Consider the following 19,081-nt stretch of genomic DNA (forward strand, 5'->3'; position numbering starts at 1 on the left):
TCCCTTATTCTGTTCGCAGCCCCTGCTGATTATTTCTACCAGATCAAATCTTCAGTCTCAGATACAATGTAATAGGGGGAGGAATGGATGGTGGGGTGAATAGAGCATTGGTTCAAATTCATCAGGACGGGGTTGATGTAAAAACTGGCTATCGATTTTGCAATTAATGCATAATGTGATAACACATCCAGTCACGAAAGAAATAAAAATGAAATGAGGAGATTAAACCAGTCACTGTTTTTTGCTCCGCTCCCCCTTGCTGGGGTGGGGGAGATCCTCTTTATGCGTCTCTATTATCTTAATTCATAATCTTGGGACCAAGAAATGCGAACTTCGCAACGCAATTTGTACCTTTTGCTATAATATGGGTTTAGCATCATTGCGGAATCATTTACAATACGAATATGTCGTCTCAGATTCCGCGATAAGAGTGTAATCCCCAAATAAATATTATTGCAAGAAATTAAATATATTAAACCAGAAACTTCTAGTCTAAAGGTCTTACTAATAAACCATGCATAATTTTTATACGAGACAGAAAACGTTACTAATAAACCATGCATAAGCTATGGACGTATAAACAATCTGTAACTATACAATGGGAATTGCTTTGCAGTAGTTACATACACGAAACCCCTTGTTTAAGCGTTGTATATAGGGAAAAAATGGCCGCCCCTCTAACAGCTGTTCGTATCGACTGTCATTTTATGACGATGGCTGCCTTGTAAGCACAGAAGAACAAACCAAAGAGCATAGAATAATTAGAATAATATTGCTGAAGCTTGTACTCTTTGACCAAAATATAGCGTGGTAATCGATCAGCGCCAGTTTTACTATCGATACTTAACATGGCACACTAGAGCGCTCTACCGGATGCAATAGAGTATCTCAGATATTCTATTACCTTTTCTTAATGAAGTAATGACGAAACTATGACGTAGCTGTGTAACAGTTATACTGTTATACACGACGTATGTAGTGATTATTAGTAAGGAATTTGCACACGACTTATAAACGAGTTTTTATTAGTAAGAGCGTAAGTATACAGGGTGAACCACAAGTAATGTCATTAATTTCGGGGGGGGGTATTCTTTGTTATATTTCAAGATACAACTTTGATCGTTTTGCTTACTTTTCGAGATAACAATTCTTTTATTTCAAAGAATGTTTTGGGAAAGCCATTGATTAAATTCTCAATAGTCTTAATCAATTAAATTGAGCAGGGTATTATGATAATAAATTATTGATAGAATTTTAGTTTTGTGCTTTAAATCTGCAGAAATTTGATCTGAAAAAATGTAAAGTTTTAAAATTCCTTTTCAGAACGAAAAGTTACATTTGTTCATATCAAATTTCTGCCCATTTGAAGCACAAAACCAAACTTTTTTCAATAAATTTATTATCATAAAACACTGGCAAAAATTGGAGATTCATCCTTTGAAGAGGTGAAAAAATTTAAATAGATCCTACCTTGAAGCAACAGTAAGAAATATAAATGAAACTCAAGAGGAAATTAACGAAGAATAAATATGGGAAATGCCTGTTATTATTCGGTTGAGAAACTTTTACCATCCAGTCTGCTCTCGAAAAAGCTAAAAGTTAGAATTTATAAAACAGTTACATTACCGGTTGTCCTATAATATGGTTGTGAAACTTGGACTCTCACTTTGATAGAGGAACAGAGGTTAAGAGTGTTTGAGAATAAGGTGCTTAGGGAAATATTTGGGGCTGAGAGGGATGAAGTTACAGGAGAATGGAGGAAGTTACACAACATAGAACTGCACGCATTGTATTCTTCACCTGACATAATTAGGAACATTAAATCCAGACGTTTGAGATGGACAGGGCATATAGCACGTATGGGTGAATCTAGAAATGCATATAGAGTGTTAGTTGGAAGACGTGAGGAGAAGAGGCATTTTGGAAGGCCGAGACGTAGATGGGAGGGTAATATTAAAATGGATTTGAGGGAGGTGGGATATTATGGTACGAACTGGATTAATCTTGCTCAGGATAGGGAACGATGGAGGGCTTATGTGAGGGCGGCAATGGACTTCCGAGTTTCTTAAAAGCCATTTGGACCTAAGTACGTAATACACTGCTCTCTTAAATTGACTGAGCATATCGGGAATTAAATCAATGGTCTCCCAAAACATGCTATGAAATTTTTCATATAAAACAATTTTTATATGGAAAAGGAAGCAAAAACGAGCAAAATTGTATTAGGCCTAAACTTTTTTGTTGAAATATTTCGAGAAATAAACCCCTGATATTAATTACATACTTACGATTCACTCTGTATATTAAAATTATCAAGGTAGGCTAATGATTGTTTTGCACATTATAATCAACAATTTCGTCAGCAATATATTGAAAACTTGTGGGCCTTCACCACAGAACCACTTCCAGAGTGTGACTAATATCGAAACTAGATGGCCACACAGCGGTATCACACGGCGTAGGGTTAGCATGACGTTTGATAATGGACAAACACGAGTGACCTAAGCGGGATTCCAACCCACGACAGTTCGCAGCCGCGCGCGAACTCTAGAGCTGAAGGAGATTGAACTCATTACAGGCGGGCGCAACCCTCGAGCAAGATGCAGTTGATAGGGGTGCGCGACCCTCGCTGGTCGCAATGTTTTGATCACGTGCTTGTCACTTGCAGCTGACTGGGGTGGCCGCACAAAGAATAAGAACTGTGGCTGCTGGCGTTATTCGATTGCGTTCATCCGAGCCGCGCGCGCAAAAATCCGCCCTCTACAACGAATTTTATTTAGAATGCATAGTTACATCTGAAATTGTTATTAAGCAAGTTTACGTGTGGCGCAAACGAATTAAATGACATAAAATCAGCTGAAACCTAGATCATAATTTAAAAATATCCACAAAATAACCCAGAATGATATAGGTATGTGCGAGAATTAATCAGTTCTTGTAACAAATAAATTTTAAAAGCAAATTTCATATTAAAAATCCTCCATACCCTCTCCAGTCCTGTTGTAGAGTATACTATACACAATTTTCTTTTAATTTTTTGCAGTGTCTTGGATACTGCTGAAATTTTTGAAAAATTAAATTTGATACGAATGAAGAGTAGATATCACTTTTGCAACATTTCTATATCAGATTGTCCACACCTGTGGAGTAACGGTCAGCGCGTCTGGCCGCGAAACCAGGTGGCCCGGGTTCGAATCCCAATCGGGGCAAGTTACCTGGTTGAGGTTTTTTCCGGGATTTTCCCTCAATCCAATACGAGCAAATGCTGCGTAACTTTCGGTGCTGAACCCCGGACTCATTTCACCGGCATTATCACCTTCAATTCATTCGGACGCTAAATAATCTTGCTGTTGATACAGCGTCGTAAAATAACTCAATAAAATAAAAAATAAAATTAAAAAATATCAGATTTATAAATTAGAATTTAAAATTTGAGGACACCAAGAGTCAAAATTGCCCCGAAATTTTATTTTCTGTGTAGACTTGGGATTTTTGGAACTCCAGAATAATTATGTGACCGATTTTTTTTTTCAATTTAAAAAAAAAATATAAATTCGAAACTGAAGAGGATGAGGTCGAAGTTGTCAAAAGGATTGATGTAAATTCTTATTATATGGAAATGTTGAAAAAAGTAATAATAATAATAATAATAATAATAATAATAATAATTACTCATTTACTTATGACTTTTAGAGAACCCGGAGGTTCATTGCCGCCATCACATAATCCCGCCATTGGTCCCTATCCTGAGCAAGATCTATCCAGTCCCTAGGATCACGTCCCACCTCTCTGAAATCCATTTTAATAGTATCCTCCCATCTACGTCTCGACCTCCCCAAAGATCTTTTTCCCACCGCCCTCCCAACTAACGCTCTATATGTATTTCCGGATTCGCTCATACGTGCTACATGCCCTGTCTATCTCAAACGTCTGGATTTAATGTTCCTCATTATGTCAGGTGAAGAATACAATGCGTGCAGCTCTGTGTTGTGTAACTTTCTCCATTCTCCTGTAACTTCATCCCTTTTAGCCCTAAATATTTTCCTAAGCACCTTATTATCAAACACCCTTAGTCTCTGTTCCTCTCTCAAAGTGAGAGTCCAATCTGAAATATTTGTGTTATATTTTATTATTTAACGACGCTGTATCAACTACGAGATTATTTAGCGTCGATGGAATTGGTGATTGCGAGATGATATTTGGCGAGATGAGGCCGAGAATTCGCCATAGATCACCTGACATTTGCCTTACGGCTGGGGAAAACCTCGGAAAAATCCCAACCAGGTAATCAGCCCAAGTGGGAATCGAACCCGCGCCCGAGTGCAACTCCGGATCGGCAGGCAAGCGCCTTAACCGATCGAGCTACGCCGGTGGCACAAATCTGAAATAGGCCTATATAGCGAAAAAAAAAGTTTATTTATTTTTTTTTTAATAAACGGCACCATGACATGGACAATAGTTATCCTCTCTTGAAAACAGTTTGTGGCCTACCGCACACGTCCCTAACTCTAATTTACGCATAAAATTAAAAACGATTGTGTACATCAAGCAGAATGAATGAATTAAATTGTCTCGACAACCCCACAATTTCATTTCGTAGATTGCTTTCTCTCATTCCATGCCAACCCCTCTTCTTTCTTCCTGCTGCTTGGCAAAAGGTTCCAAATTCAAAAGTGTCCTTCCCAGAAGCAAGCCGGATGTGACATCATGTTCAATTCGAAACGCGCGCGCACTCACATTACCGTACAAAGAAAGGGGTGGGTGGAAGGATGTATGAAAGGGTGGAAGATTACAGAGCGGGGTGGGGGGGCATGTTTTTCTAGACAATTTGTTCGGAAGAACATTAATCATATATGTGGGGACAGCTTCACTGCTCCGAGTTATGCATGCATGAAAGGCGCCTCTCTCACATGCTGGGGATGATTACACGAAAGGGGTGCAAAATAACGATGCTGCAATGACAGATTTGCATAACATTCCACAGCACGACCTTTCAACAAGGACAGAGTTGCGGACACTTCTTGCTTTAAAATACTTACATGTCACGAAGTCCCAACTTGTGATGAGGATAATTTTCCCTCCGTTTATGTTAATTGCTCTTTCCTAACCCTCATTTCATCGAGAATTTTCGTGCGATAAATTAATCTACTGTAGAACTTTTTACATCTCATATTGAGGCCTTGAAATGTAAAAGGTGCTAAGTACCATTTATTTATTTTTTCGAAATTGAGATTTTCACATTGATGTAATGCTATGTACCATTTCAGGTTACATATGAAGTGAGATGAGACTTCAAAGCAGTTCAAAACATCACCGGTACATAATGCTAGACAATACTCCATAGGCCTTTGCAATAGGCACATCAGTTTTTGGCACTCGGCACTTCTGTTAATTCAAGGTCTCAATTCTATTTAGATCCCTAAACAAATGACTATGACAGTTCTTGTAAAAGTTCAGACGAGAAAGTTTCATAACCTAACCGCTGTTCATTTACAGTGTTTTGTTTACGTTGTCGTGGCAACATTTCTACGAGATGAAAGCACGTAACTTACTAACGGCCGGTTTTTCGAAAGACAAAATAACGACGTTACTTAGTTACCAATCCCTAAAGTTAATTCTTCCGTAATTTTACTGCTTGGTTTGTCGAAAGTTTTGTTAATTTGATAATGAATTATTGTTAACTTAACGCATGCGTAGTAATTCTAGTACAAGAGTCAGGTAGATGGAACGAGTGATGCATGCATTAACACAATTTTATTCACAACACAAAGGTTTTATAAAATCTAAAAACTATTAGTACTCGGTCAACTGCCTCAAAGGATAAATATTTCATGTAATTTACATGATAAGTCGTCTTGTATCTTTGTTACCAAATCCGTAACTGCTCAGGCGAAAATATTCCTGGAACTCCTAGTTATATTTTATTTGTCTTAATCTATAAATTTTATTATATTTTACTTCTCTTAATCTGAAAATAGATCAAGTTCCTCCTTTGACTGTGTGACATATGGAGATACAAACACTGACACAAAGTCTTGTGATTTCTATGGTTATTTTGTTTCAAACGTATTAAACTTCAAGAATTCAATAGAACTGACGAATTGGAGAGGCGATACAATGTCATAATTAGGGAACGTGTTTTGTTTTCTACGTCATAGATGTACGTTATTCATATATCTGTAAGTTTCATGTTCACAGGATCTCTCTATTACAATTTTATATGACCTAAAGTGCCTAAATATACCACAAACTCCTATAAATGCCGAAAAACTATGTTTGTGCCTGAAAAGCGCCTTTTTAGTATTTTTGCGTACGGTATATTTAAAATAAAAATACCGGTAGTAAAAAGCAAAAATGACCAAAAAATCACAAAAAATGTTATTTAAAATGTAAAATAAATTCTCTTACACGCTGGACTGAAGTTCGTTCCATATTGGTCTCAGAAGGGGAGGAGAGAAGATTTTGGAAAAGTCCATCCTAGCTTAAAAGGAGTGGTAGGTTGTTCAGGTTAGACGAAAGCTTACAAATTAGTTTTCGCGCTAATGCAAACCCGTTATGCGAAATGAAACTGACCAATCAGCAATCATCTCTTTCACTGATAGCATTTGAGTGTTCAGTTTAGTAGCACTCATTGCCAGCACCATTTAAAGTACATAAATTCCACCTAAAATGGAATATTTACTAAAATTAAAAGAATTAATTTTTATGATTAATTTTTATATATACTCCTAAAAGTCCTAAATTGGATTTTATAAAATCCTAAATCTTTCTTTTTTAGCATCTGGAAATCCGTTCCAAAGTCATAATTTCTATTTACTTTCTGCATCGGTTAAGAAAACCAGTTCAAGTTAATGGTCAGAGATAAAGTGCTAATTATTAAGGATGGACTTTTTCATTTGTGGAGAGGACAATGGACGACCCAACATCACCTTTTCGACTATAACATTTTCCAAAATTTGAACCCGAGTAAATAAATACAAACTTAAAACTTCAGTTTTCATACATTCCACACGAATGAAACAAAAATAAACACAACGAAAGAACAGGTAACATAAAACGAAAATTCAACGCCCAAATACCCAATTAGTTTTAATATAAACTTCTAAAAGTCTAAATTGGATTTTATAAATCCTAAATCTTTCTTTTTTAACATCTAGAAATTCGTTCAAAAGTCATAATTTCCCTTTACTTTCTGCACCGGTTAAGAAAACCAGTTCAAGTTAATGGTCAGAGATAAAGTTGGATATACGGCTGTGCTAATTGATAAGGATGAACGTTTTTCAATTGTGGAGAGGACATTGGACGACCCTACGCCATCTTTTCGGCTATAAAATTTCCCAAAATTTGAACCCTAGTAAATAAATATAAGTAATTCATTAACTAGCGGACTTACTCGTGTTAATTATGTACGTTTGTGCGGCTTACAGCTGTTTCGGTGCTTCATCACACCATCCTCAGAGCCTACTAGATCTCGGCGTCATCTCGAACTTCTCTGCCTGTTATGTGGGTGCGTTTGGTTGTTGAAAGGTGTTGAAAAGTGTGTGTGTACTGAAATTGATCTGTGTGTTGAGAATTTGATCGGGGTGTGTTTTAGTGTGTCTGTATATTTCGTATTGTTCTAGTGTGTTGAGTTTTTGGTTCTTGGGTTGCATGTGTAGGATTTCCATGTCCGCATTTATGTTATTGTATGTATGGTTAGCATTGGTTATGTGATCGGCGTATGTAGATGTATTGTGTCCTCTGGTTATTGCTTCATGTGTTCTTTGTAGCGTGTTTGGAATGATCTGCCTGTCTGTCCAATGTAGAACTTGTCGCAACTATTACATGTGAGTTTGTATACACACCCCGATCAAATTCTCAACACACAGATCAATTTCAGTACACACACACACTATTCGACTTCACTTTTCAACACCTTTCAACAATCAAACGCATCCACATAACAGGCTGAGAAGTTCGAGATGACGCCGAGATCTAGTAGGCTCTGAGGATGGTGTGATGAAGCACCGAAACAGCTGTAAGCCGCACAAATAATTAACACGAGTAATTCCGCTAGTTAATCAATTATTTATATTTAAGTGTTAAAAGTAGTGTACGCAAGATTCAAACTGGAATAAATACGAAGGGGATCCAGGAAATAACGACCGTTCGCGCATACACGCCGCGCAGCTGAGTCCCCTTCCTTGTTTGAAGGTCAACTGGCTTCCTCAACATGTGTTCTCATAACGTTGTGAGTACTGGTTGCAACAAGTCGCCATTGTGCATTTTGTGTTACTTTAAAATGAACGACGTGATTGATAATCCCGCCGACTGTGAGGTGAGGAGTGTGATTCGATTTTTGAATGCCCGACGTTTGAAACCTGCAGAAATTTACCGGCAATTGAAAGAAGTGTATGGTGATACTGTAATGAATGAAAGAAATGTGAGAAAATGGTGCGAAATGTTCAACAATGGGCGAACAAATGTCCACGATGAAACTCGACCAGGACGCCCATCACTCAACACAGAAGACCTGAAGACTAAAGTGAACGACAGAATCTTGCAAGACAGGCGCACATCACTCGACGAATTGCTGAAAGACTTTCTGGGTGGTACGCGTTTTGGAAGTGATGAAGAGTTGAAGAAGACAGTGAACACCTGGCTTAATGAACTGGCGGCAGAGGAGTATAACACGGGAATTCTAAAGCTAGTGAACAGATACGACAAATGTTTAAATGTAGCTGGTGATTATGTAGAGAAGTAAAGGAAGCTTCAGTTATGTAACAGACTTTGTTTTTTCAAATAAATATATATTTTTTAATTATTACAACAAAACGGTCGTTATTTCCTGGATCCCCCTCGTATAAACTTAAAACTTCAGTTTTCATACATTTCACGTCAATGAACACAAAAATAACCGCAACGGAAGAAAAGGTAACATAACAAAACGAAAATTCAACGCCCAAATACCCTCAAGCGGAACTTGCAGTAGTAATAAAGAAAATTGAAAAAGGCAAGTGTTACCAACTGTTGTGATTTGCTACAAGTGTTAGTAGTAATAAACAGAAACAGGTGAGGCTATATAAGAGGGAAAACAGAAAAGAAAATGTTGCAATTGCCTTGTGGAGCGCTGTAGAGTGGAGTAATATAGGAGCCCGGCGCAGTGCAAGCTGTTACCCGCTCGCAGAGGGTCTTCGGACCCGTCATGGTTATGAGGCTGACCTGTGACACATGGCGACGATGATGAAGTCTGCGTAGTGTAGGCCTACAGCTGCCGCACCGCCATGACAGGATCGAACATTATCGCCATGCCACACATCGCCCAGTCTTCTTTCATTATCAAGACATAAACCCTGAACAGATTTTAGTATCACTCCTAAGTGTGAAATAACACAGCGGTTTAAGTGTTTTAAACATCTGAATGTGCACTGAAATTGTACAGCTATTTTTATGAAACTGTTGCTATAGAAACAATAAAAAGGATTCATGTTCACTACTCAAAATATTAGAATTTTGATGAATTTTATCATCTATATATATATATATATATATATATATATATATAATTTGAACTGGTAATAGAAATTACGGGAAAACGGCTGAACGGATTGTAATAAATTACCCCTCATTTTGAAGCTTGGAACCCAAAGTTTTTCAGAAAAATAGTAGTTTTCAGTGAAATGTAGGGGAGAGTCGGGTAATATCGGACATCGGGTAATATCGGACAGTGCGTTTCTTTCATCTACCACCATATGGTAGTACCTGAATGACATGGCTACGTTTCTCTATGCGACATCACAGAAACGTAACCATGTCAATCAGGTACTATCATCGTGTGGTAGACGAAAGAAACTCACTGTCCGATATTACCCGATGTCCGATACTACCCGACTCTCCCCTAAATTTTCCTACATCATTTTCCTATTTTCCAAAATCCATCTTTCGTCAGTTTTGAGAACTAATTAATTGCATTTCAGAATAAAACAAAACACACACTACAATAAACAATATTACACGAAGGCCATGATCTGCAAGAATGCTGACATATTTAGAGTTCAGATGGCGTATAAAAATAATTTACATGTCTGATTCTCTGGTCTGTAGTTTTCCGAGTATAGCTGTGTATTGGATATTAAGAACTGCAAAACTTAAGAATGTTTGATGAGATTATTACCATTAAAAATTAAATATTATTATAGTTAATGCAATATTATGTTAGTAGACCTATTTGCCACTTAATTACACACATTAATGCTATATTGATGATATGAAAGTGAAACCTTTTGAGGTTTTATATAAGTAGACGCAGAGAAAGAATATTTTAAATTAGATCTTTATTTCTATAATTTACTGAGTAACAGCTATATATAGTGTTACTGAAAACTATAAAACTTACGTAAGGTAACAATATTGTTATTAAAAATGAAATATTTTTATAGTTATTAGTCAAGTGATGCGGCGTTTTTCATATATTTAATGGCAGTGTGATGTAGATATTTATATGTGTGATTCTCTAATTTTCCTAGGTAGTAATGAGTCATGCTTCCTATTTTAGCTGCGTCTTAAAACTAAATCAAAATTAATTTCATATTTCTTTGGTTTAATCGAACCTGAAAATTTCTTAACTCTCACCTATAAACCGCAATGACCTGAAATAGCTACTGCATTACTCCCACATGAAAAATTCCCTGATCGTCCAAACCTTGTTACTTGCGTTTTAGCATTGAAACTCAAGAACTAAAGATGGATAGGTTCAAGGAAAAGTATTTGGCATAAAAACCATTCAGAGGGAGTATGTTTCACTATTATGGAAGCAAATAACTTTCAAAATGTCTGGTATTCTTCATTGGAAATAAATTTGAAAAATTTTAATTTGAACTTCTAATGAACTGAGTTTGCAGAATTTGCTGCACAAGCCTCTAGTTTTTCTTTTATTTTCGCGCTAAAAATGTACGGTTTCATTAAAATTAGCTCAATATCTTAATTATATAATTGGTAGATGATGATGATGATGATGATGATGATGATGATGATGATAATGGAAACGTGTTTCATTTTTCGACACCTAAGAATGAAAACCTCGTAAGTCGAATTTTTTTCGAAAATGCAATTTTCACTCAAATTTATAGGAAAGCCCGTGCTCTTATGGTCTACAATTGCAAAACTTTGAGTTTTAATTTTTTTTTTCATGAAAAAAAGAGAAAACTTGAAAACCACGTATCTCTTTATGCTTTAATTTTAAAATAAAAAGCGCTTATCTCTAGTCATTATAGAAAACCGACTTACGAGCCATCTATTTGAATGTGAAAATCTTGTATGCCGAAATCATATAGAATTTCCGACTTACGAGTCATCTATTTAAATGTGAAAACCTTGTATATCGATTTTTTGCTCTCCTGTAAAATTTAGAAAATCAGACATACGAGATTTTCATTCTTAGGTGTCGTTATGCTACTTGCATCAGAAACAGCTGAATACTGAAATCGTAAGAGTGCCGAAACTAATAAAACAGTCATTGCGGTGTGCGTCTGAGTATATCTGTGTGCTCGCACTGTTTGATTTACACCCTGTTGAAACAAGAACAATTAAGTAGAGTGTGTGTTCGAGGTTTGGGGAGGGGTAGAATATCGTATCGGACACAAGAGTCCAGAAGATACCCGTACATATATTCTATTGTAATGTAACTTAGACGGGGAGGAGATGCCTGGCACAACAGCATTGTTTACAAGGTGTCGTGGGCAAGTACATAAACAATGCGGTGTCGGCATGACAATGGATAGTATCAGAGTACACGTAGTGCCCCGCCTTACCTCTGAACTTGAAGAATACATTACTTGTGGCGTGCGCTCCAGAGGCATTATGTGAAAGCAAATACTGAGAATCTATCTATTGGAAATGCGCTACTACCACAATGTGTATTTAAGAGAAGACAAGAAAATTGAATTCGACCCTTTCTAAAAGTATAACGAAAATTACATAAATTATACAAACATAAATATGATGATGATGATGATGATGATGATGATAATGAGAAGGAGAAGGAGGAAGAGGAGTATACACCACAATGTAAACAGAAACTAAAGAGATCAGATTTACCATTACGTGGTTTGAATCCCATTCAAGGTATAGATCATGCTAATCTCACGTAAGCTTGTCGCAGGAATCTTACAGTGTGTTCATCTTAAGCAGGTCGAAATAAAAAAAAATCCCATATGTGCAGAGGGTCGTATTGAAAGTCACGAGCAACCCATTACTATAATTCCAACTTCAACAATGTAACAAAAACAACTATATGAACATAATCTACTACTACAGGGACATCACTTTATTTTTACCAACATTTTTAACATTAACCTGGCTATACTCGGAAACACTGTTGCCCCCTTCCATTACAGGAGTTTGATGTTACTAGTGCAATATGTAAACAAATCATTTTACTAGCTATAGGAGGAGAGAAAAGTAGTGTATCTATTTATGTTGTAGGGAAATACGATATTACGATTTTCAATTTGATCATCACTTTTATGCAATTTATCAAAATACAGTGGAGTAGTAACTTTTTTTTTTTCAAAAACTAAACTTTTCAGGCGGCTATGTTATTTATGTAATGTCTACTTTATTTAGCTTATTAATTATTGGTGTTAACATACAATATAAAGAGTGCATTTAAATTGAGGGCTCATAAGTAAAGGGCTGTAAGTGCACTTAAGTTACTTTTGAGAAAATGAGGTTAAAATATTTAATCTTTCGTAAAATCGGTGAAATTTTTATTTAAATTTTAATGTGTGATGAGATTAAAATATCCCTTTTCCACTAAAATTTTAGATACTTTAGCTTACACTGGATGCACTTAACTCATGTTATTACAAATGTCACTAGCATTCCTTTGCTTCTAGCCACCTCAATTAAAAATAAGCTAATCTGAATTTTTAAACAAATTGCTGAAAATGGTTGCCGTTCATTACAATGCAGGCTTCAATTCTTTACGCATATTATTAAAAACATTTTGAAGCATATTCTCTGAAATTGAATTTATCGTTTCTTGAATATAATTTTTTAGTACGATATTATTAATATAGGTTCTTTCTTCTATAGAAAACGCAACCATATTTCTGAAACACACTATGCACTGCAGTGTTTACTTCACTGCTTGAAGACTTCGAATGCAACAGCGGCCGTAAGTTTGTGTGTCTGACGGGAGCAAGGACATTAGTGAAGGGGTGAGAGTGAAGTACATTCAGAAATGCAGGTACAATAAAAATGCAAGTAAAAATAAAATGATGTCCCTGTATATATTGACATATTGTGACGTCATTAGCTTCTAACACGTGATCACAGGCAATGTTTGCAAAATGGTCGACAACGATGATTCGTTTCGACAGCGTGCTGTCATTGAATTCCTTATTAAAGAGAAAAAAATCTTCTGCCGAAATTCACCTCAGACTTCAGCGTGAATACGGAGATGTGTGGATGGGCACCAGCAGTGTTAGGAAATTGGTGAAACATTTCGAAGACTGGAACAAGAACATCCAAGATGAGCCTCGTAGCGCTCGCCCTCGAACTGACTCCACGGAACGCAACAAGGAAAGAGTTGATGAGTTCTGGGATGCATTCTGGTTGAATTTCCTGAACCTGGACAGACCATAAATGCTGTCCGCTATATTCAGACAGTTTTTAAGCTCCGTTGTGCATTGCGCGAGAAACGATCTGAAATGAAGATAATCCTACAACACGATAACGCGCGGCCTGACATTGCTCGTGTCACCATGGAGAAAATAAGGACAGTTGGGTGGAAAGCTCTTCCGCATCCTCCCTACAGTCCCGACTTGGCACCCTCCGACTACCATCTTTTCGGTTCTCTAATGGAACAGTTGTGAGGCCAACGCTTCAAGAAGCTGAAACGGACTTCTACCGCAAGGAAATTTTCGAACTTACGGAACGGTGGAAAAATGTGTGCAAAGAAATGGAGGCTATGTTGAAAAGTAGCAGAAAAGTCTGTAGGTTAAGATGATGTACCTGGTTGGTCCAAAAAATAAAAACTAAGATTTATAATAATAGGTTGATCATGACTTTCAGTACGACCCTCGTAAGCTTATAGTAAATAATTACAGGTATGAAAAATCATCTACAGTAGACAATATTAAGTATAAAACATGAAATAAGATTAAGTTCTTTCAGAAATAAATTTGCATGTGGGGCAATATCTCAAATGACATTGTTGCAGGAAAACATCTGAATTAAGATCGAACATAAGTTACATCTGCAGATCATGTCCATGTAGACTGCATATATCTCTGATAAACATCTCAATGTATTGAGGGGATTAATGTCTTAGCAAGACATCTCATTTGAAACAGCAAATGTATCTACAGAATATATCCGTGTATACTGCATGTCTCTCAAGATCTCAACTGAGAATGCATATGTCTCTGCAAAGAATATATTTTAATTTAGAGAGACAAGTCTCTGCAAGACATATCATTTGAGACAGTATGTGTCTCTACAGGACTACGTCATATGAGGGGCAGGGCATGGTTGCGCCCCACGGTCAGGTAAGATGCAGCAGATAAAAAAGAGTCCCTGTTTTGTGGGCATAGTTGCGCCCCGTTCCCATCAGGTAGAGAAAAGGGGCATGGCATAGTTGCGCCCCGATGAAATAGGTAGAGAAAAAGACATTGCGGAAACTCGAGCCTCGTAATCAACCAACCTTATTGATTTCTTATCCGATTTAATATTCATAAACACCATATAGTTGGCAGAGCTTTATTAACTGTTTTTCTTCTGTTTATGTAATGATTATCGATAGTCTACCACAAAAATGAACACTATGAAGTTGGCAGTACTTTATTAACTGACATATTCGAATGAGTTTCATGGGTCTCTCAGAAATGTCTTCCGTAGCTTTTCTTTTAATACTGTTCGATACACTTTGTCTATCAATGCATAAGTCCGCAGCGTGGTTATGATCAATTTTGATATTTAAAATAACACTTTTTTGTCTATGACACACAAATGAAATGCATTTTTTGTTTGTACACCGATACTACTATAATATTTTAAAGTTATTTATTTATTTTATGACAATCACTTTTGTGTGTACTATATCCATTGGGGCGCAACTATGTCATGTCCATTCTGCCACCTGATTTCATCGGGGCGCAACTATGCCATGCCTAGGCCTTCCAATTGACAGCGGGGCGCAACTATGCCATACCGCTTATGAGAAAACAGGCAACAGACACACCTATCGTATAACAGTACGACAAACCAGTTCGTTGTGATCAGGAGTTCAATAGCAGAAGGGTCTTCGATATAAAAATAAAAAATATCAAAAGTGACAATATTCATCTCTGTTTATTTTTAAGCAAAAATATGAAAGAAAGTAACAATATGTTAAGCGACTTCACATTTTGTTCACGGAAGAAACATTTTCCGAAAGAAGGCTTCCACCTAACATATCTCCCCCCAAAGAAAGATAAGAACAAATCTGTGAGGTCAGAAGTCGGGTCGTATCCCGCACACAAATAATAACATTCCTTCGCTTTCTTCTGCTTGGTGATTCCAAACAGAAAGGTCGTTCGGACCCAACAACAATCTCCCACCCTAAAATCTGCGGAAATTGGTCGTGAGGCTCCACTAACTGCAGTTATTGGCTACTTGGCTGCGATTTCTATGCGCGTCACACGGGGTGCAAGATTCCTAATAAAGTTCTGTGAAGAAGAACAAGGCGGATAGCTTCATCTCTTGCTATTTGACATTCGGCATTTCTCTCAGGTACCAATTTACTCCGAACGTGTTTCAATATTGCAATGGGATAACAGTTCTGTGGGGAGGAGAGAACAACGCTCCAATTTTTGTTATAAATATTGCAACACCCTCTTAGGGGAGATTACTTTTCTCTTTCGTCCTTGGAGAACGACTAGCTCCACAACTTCGCCTCAAAGAGCTGGTAACATATTCATGGCAGAGGCAATTCAAATAGGTTAAAAGTTAACAAGTTAAGGTCTTAAGGCGTCTGATATATAAAATAGACCGACAATTTCGAATAATTATTATCTCAACAATAATTTTATAAACCTTAGGATTCTTATCTACAGTATAATTCAGCTGTAGAAATGGAGTACAAGGAATCGACGAAGAAAAATGAAGAAATTTTAGGTCTATAGCGAAAAATGTAGACTATGTTCCATGTATCGGGCCTGTTTTGTATTACCTATTACATGCGGTTGTCTTGACCCATAATGAATACATTGCTAGACATTTCGATATTTCTGTGTGCCTACTCTTGGTTCAAATCACCATAAAAGTAAAATTGGAACAGCAAATTTCAACTTCTAGGTTAAACCATGACGATGAAGATATGATGACGACGATGATAATAATCAATTTTAGTTGATAAATTCTATGAGTAGTCTCCAAATAGGCGTATAAAGAATCAGCGAAGACTTCATATCAAAAAAATTACTAAATTTGGCAACTTGACGACCTCAGATAAAGCAATTATGGTGGAATGTGAAAATGAGAAGTGGACGTAAAATATTCTAACAAAATCAACTCCGTATGTGCTTTATCGACTAAAATATCGACATCAACCCGTCCCTTTTGGAAGAATCGATAAGCTATGATTCACGGTCGGGCATAGTAATGAAATATCTGTAAGAGAGAGAAACGAAGAGGATCAGAGAAGAGATTCATACGTTTATCAAACACCGCAAAAGTGTGAGGTATTGAATTAGCGATTAGTGATTATTGTGTTTGCCATTAGATTTGAAGTTCACGGGTTCAAAACCAGCCTAGGGCTATGGATTTACAAGAAAGCTATGTTTTTTTTATTATGAGTAGAGACCGGCATGATATGAAGACCATTGTTCCAAAATATGACATTTATTTAACAAAACAAGAAAATGTAAAATAAAAAACTTTTGAGTATACTAAAATATCTTCGTTCATAAACAATTAGCAGTAGATTTACATATGTATTGTACAACTTTTTTTGCAGAATCATATTTTTTTAAATTGAAAATAGGCCTACAATATAGGGTCAAGGTGGGAAAGAAAATAACACAGAGAAAGTGAGGAAAAAATAGCAGATGTATTGTGATCAGGGAACTGTTAGTTCTTGGCTGTTTTATCAGTATACGTTTTCAAACAAGATTATATATTTTTAAAGAAAAACATTGTTATTTTCCCCCCACATACTAAGAAACAAAGAAAGTGTGTTTTAAGGGTTGCTAGCAAGAGTGAAAGATTAGACTATTTGTGTTTAAATTTATGACCCATAAAATTATTATTGTCATAGATAAACAGGAAAAGCTTATGTTTACCCTTTTCCCTCAGTTATTGTATCCTCACATATTTAGAAACAGAGAAAGTGTGTTTTATTTTCTTATATACTCCAATAGACCACTGTCTCTATGTATTATAGGCCTATATTAAAGGATACTGAAATATTTAAGCTCATACTTGTTCATATTTTCCAACCACAACAGTATTTCAACTTTATATCAAAGTATGGGTTTTGTTATTTTCTTCCCCACCCAAATCCCTTTTCGCATTGAAAATTTAGAGCAATATTATTCCAAAGCCTTCGAAAAACTGCACTATAATGGTAACTAAGCAACAATAAGAGCACTGTAATGAGTCTATTTCAGTATAGTTTTATGTTAAGAAGAATGGTTTCCCTAGAAAGAAGTTTCTGTGTGAAAATTCTAACTTTTAAGGCCTAACAACAATAGTCTAAATACAACAAAAAAAAACACGATCGTGCAGAAATGACACTACCGAACACAGTAGCCTACATATGCGCAGCACACAGAGCTGAGATGCCTTTGATCGTGAGGCGTCACGAGGTGTCAGTCGGGAACATCAATACCGAGCCAGCCGGTATTCATACCCCGTTCGCTCCATTCCTCTCCCAGCTTCCTATCTTTCCCGCAGACTGCGCCATTGTCATAACTCGTGGAGGCTCCGGTGGGCCCTTCCCTTCCCCTGGTGGCCTACCGCCCGCCTTACACTGCTGCAGATTGTAGGGTTAGGCTAGGTTGAGTTCTCTTCTCCGATGCTCGCTGGACCATTTTATAGCCTTGGGAAGTAGAAAGAGGAGCAGAAAGGAAAAGATAGGGGTGGGGGGGAGATGATTCGTTACCGTGGCAACGTTTCACCACAGAATAGCCATTGTCCACCAGCAGTAGCGAGTTTCTTGTTTATGGCGGGCATACATATGCGAGGAAACGAGACCTCGTGTGACAACGGACAGTGCCACACTTCATTGCAGCTACTTCAGGCTCCATCGATTCAAGAGGACCAAGGATTTACTTGTGATTATAGTGAATTCTGTTTTAAAAGAAAAATGACGATCACTAGCCGGCTTAGGGACATCATGTTGGACATACGATATTTCTTACATCTCTTTCAAATAGTTTATTATTATTATTATTATTATTATTATTATTATTATTATTATTATTATAGAGAAAACTGAAGTGCAATTGGAAGATTTGAAAGACATTGAAATTCCGATATATTATTATTATTATTATTATTATTATTATTATTATTATTATTATTATTATTATTATTATTATTATTATAGAGAAAAATGGAGAAGGGCAATTGGAAGATTTGAAAGACATTGAAATCCTGATAAATTATTATTATTATTATTATTATTGTTATTATTATTATTATTACTACTACTACTACTACTATTATTATTATTATTATTATTATTATTATTATTATTATTATAGAGAGAGAGAAATGGAGAAGGGTAATTGGAAGATTTGAAAGACATTGAAATTCCGATATATTATTATTATTATTATTATTATTATTATTATTATTATTATTAATTATTATTATTATTATCATTATTATTATTATTATTCTCATAATCATTTGTTCTGTTTTGTTTTGTTTGTTATTTTATGCTAGACTGTAATTGGCCTTGTGCTGTTGTTTTGCACGTTAATATTCGAAATAACTAAATAAATAAATAAATAAATAAATTATTATTATTATTATAGAGAAGAATGGAGAAGGGCAATTAGAAGATTTGAAAGACATTGAAATTCCGATATATTGTTGTTATTATTATTATTAT

The 19,081-nt window shown here is 36.2% G+C and overlaps 1 protein-coding gene across 9 annotated transcripts in view; it reads right to left on the bottom strand.

The window, feature by feature from the left end:
- Positions 1-19,081, bottom strand: part of hth (Meis homeobox homothorax) — a 1,486,930-nt gene that overhangs the window by 99,754 nt on the left and 1,368,095 nt on the right. The gene's annotated exons all lie outside the window — the stretch shown is intronic.

The sequence above is a fragment of the Periplaneta americana genome, chromosome 17 (assembly GCF_040183065.1).
Source record: "Periplaneta americana isolate PAMFEO1 chromosome 17, P.americana_PAMFEO1_priV1, whole genome shotgun sequence".
Lineage (NCBI taxonomy): Eukaryota > Metazoa > Arthropoda > Insecta > Blattodea > Blattidae > Periplaneta > Periplaneta americana.